We start from the raw sequence: 3,485 nt of genomic DNA, 5'->3' as shown, positions 1-3,485 counted from the left end.
CAAAGAGATACTCTGACGTTTCTTCTGTTTAAAATTGTTCATTAATAAAATTATGATTTTTCTCTCTGCAAAAAATTAATGAGTTCCAAGAGCTGATTCCACAGTACTTTCTTGCAGTCACTATTGCTCCCATACCCCTCAACTGCCTGAGACAGTAGATCCTAAACTTGTCAGCACATTGACATCACCTGGAAGCTTCTAAAAAGATTGGTGCCTGTGTCCTTCCTCCCAGGAAATTGTGATGTAATTATCTTTCATGTGGTCTGGACTTGGGAATTTTTTAGAGATTCTAGGTGACTTTAATGCTAGGACATTGTACCAGTTAATGCATCTTCTTGTGTCTGGATCCCATAATAGCTCACTGCAGGTAAGTTTCAATAATCTACTGCCACAGCATCCAGGCAGTATCAAAACCTAGTTCTCATTGTTATCCAACTGGTGAATAACTGAACTACAGAAACTCACCTTCAGTTTCTACTTTCTAGAACTGTTCCGGGTAGCAACTGTTTTAAGTAGGGTTCCCTGAAGACAGGCATTCTTTTTTTTTTTTTTTTTTTTAAATTTATTTATTTTCAGCATAGCAGTATTCGTTGTTTTTGTACCACACCCAGTGCTCCATGCAATCGTGCCCTCTCTAATACCCACCACCTGTTTCCCCCAACCTCCCACCCCCTTGCTGCTTCAAACCCCTCAGATTGTTTTTCAGAGTCAAGCATTCTTATCCATATAACTTGCAGGGAATGCTCTCAGAAAAGGAGAGAAAGGCAGAAATGAGGCAGGAATAAAAACCAGCAAGAATGTGGTCCTAGCTGGAAACTAACTATAGGATCTAATCCTATGGGAAGCTCCTCCTGCAGAGTTAGAGCTGTCTTGAGGCAATGGGGCCCCGACCTTTTGTACCCTTACATCAGTTAATCATTGACTGAGGTCTGTCCCCAGAGGGGATGGTGGAGGGCTAGCAATAGCTTCTTAGCTGGGGCCAGGACTAGGGTGAGGGGAGCAGGGTAAAATTTGAAGGTTGGCAAAGAGTCATTAATGAAGATGAACACCATTTTAACGCAACATTTTAAGTTAATCAAAATTAATTAAAAATCATAATGAATAAAATCAAATTTCAAATATAGAATTAGGAGAGGAAGTTCTTATTTGGCCAAGGGCAAGACTCGGAGAGAGAGAAGGCAGTTTATGGGTTGTTTACAATGTCAACATTCACAGCTCCAGGGGGATGGGTGCATTGTCCAGATAAGGGAAACTGGATGGGGCACCAACACCCATTACACCATTTCTCCCCAATATAACATTATACTGTATTCCAGTTTGAGTTGACTCCACTCCCCTGGGATTTTTGGGAGGGAGAAGAGAGCAATATTTGGACCTATTTAATAAAGTCAGAAATCCCCGGCCATGGTGATTGGTTCAGGGATGAACTTGTGACCCAAACAAACCCAACTGACATTCTCTCAAGAATATTTCTGTTGTGGCTGACAAAAAAGATTCTCCAGACAACAGAAGCTGGAACTTCTTGTGACCATCTTTCCCAGCTGTATTGAAAGAATCTTCCTATGATAGGAGAGGAGGTCAAAATGCAAAGACAATCCAAGCCAAAAGGAAGCAGAAGCAAGGATGGGAGTAGCTTGAAGATATTGATTGTACCTTTGGACTCAGCTGAACCAAGACTTTCCATTCTATGATACATCAATTAAGAACTGAAAGTCTGACTTAAGAAATAAGTGGAAAGAACCAAGATGCCCTTCAACGGATGAATGGATAAGGAAGATGTGGTCCATATACACTATGGAGTATTATGCCTCCATCAGAAAGGATGAATACCCAACTTTTGTAGCAACATGGATGGGACTGGAAGAGATTATGCTGAGTGAAATAAATAAAATAGAGAGTGTCAATGATCATATGGTTTGGAGCATAACAAATAACATGGAGGCCATGGGGAGATGGAAAGGAGAAGGGAGTTGAGGGAAATTGGAAGGGGAGGTGAACCATGAGAGAATATGGACTCTGGGGGTGCCTGGGTGGCTCAGTGGGTTAAGCCGCTGCTTTCAGCTCAGGTCATGATCTCAGGGTCCTGGGATCGAGCCCCGCATCAGGCTCTCTGCTCGGTGGAGAGCCTGCTTCCTCCTCTCTCTCTTCCTGCCTCTCTGCCTGCTTGTCATCTCTCTCTGTCGAATAAAAAAAAAAAATATTAAAAAAAAAAAAAAAAAAAAAAAAAAAGAATATGGACTCTGAAAAACAACCTGAGGGGTTTGAAGGGGCGGGGACTGGGAGTTTGGGGAACCAGGTGGTGGGTATTAGGGAGGGCACCTATTGCATGGAGCACTGGGTGTGGTGCAAAAACAATGAATTATGTTATGCTGAAAATAAATTATATTATAAATAAATTAAAAGCAGAAAAAAGAGAGAAAGAAATAAAAGCAACCTAAGGGATAAGAAAGGGTGGGAGGAGAAAAGAAGAGGGAGGGAGAGAGAAAAACTATTGGCTCACTTAACCAAAGGTGTGGCTAGAAAGAGGATCTGCATGACATTGCCATGATCTAGCCATCTCTTGGATCTGCTTTCTTGGGACTGGCTCCATTTTCAGGTTAAGCATGGATCAAACAATAAGCTGGAGGAGAAATACTCTCGTTTCCTCAAAATCCCTTTTGAGGAAACACTTTTGGCAGTAGTTCCATGATACCTAGATACTCTTCTCTGAATTCTTTCTTTAGAAATTATTTCATAGTATTCTCAGTTTTCTTTGCCAATTCTGTCCTCGTGATCACTTATACCTGTCTCTTAGTGTAGGACTACACCTCCCCATCCTGTCCCAAAACAGTAAAATACTTGTTCATTGCTGCGCTCATACTTTTCCTCCCTTCTCTAAATTCAGATACTACCTTACCTCACCATGCTTTCCTTTTGGTGTTCCCTTCTCAAACAAGTTCTTAAACTTCTGCAAGATGATGCAGCCTTTCTTTCTTCTTCCCAAGGTGGTTAACATAGTGCCAGACATATGGTATGCTCAGTAAATAGCTATGATAATGATGATGACGGTGATGACAATGATAGCAATGATGCAACATCCCTTCCTTACATTGTTTTGGGATGATTTGACCAAACCAATGTTTAAGACCCCGAAGCAATGTTTTCTTTATAACTTACCTGTACTTCTGCTACAAATAAACTACATCTAGTAAGTTCTGAATATAAGCAATTATTCGAGAAGAATGAAATTCTTAAAATTTTCATTGACATGTCACCTTGTTCCTATAAGTCTTGATACAATATTTTTTTTCTGGTCAAGACTCTTTGAAGCCTAAGGACACTGACAGATGTTAATATGCATGCCTGGTTTCAGCACAGGAATAGAATTTATTTTTAGCATTAAAAAAAGCATTCCCGGGGCGCCTGGGTGGCTCAGTGGGTTAAGCCGCTGCCTTCGGCTCGGGTCATGATCTCAGGGTCCTGGGATCGAGTCCCGCATCGGGCTC

Source organism: Mustela nigripes, chromosome 2 (genome assembly GCF_022355385.1).
Source record: "Mustela nigripes isolate SB6536 chromosome 2, MUSNIG.SB6536, whole genome shotgun sequence".
Classification (NCBI taxonomy): domain Eukaryota; kingdom Metazoa; phylum Chordata; class Mammalia; order Carnivora; family Mustelidae; genus Mustela; species Mustela nigripes.
The sequence above is the reverse complement of the archived record's forward strand: the minus strand, read 5'-3'. Positions refer to the sequence as shown.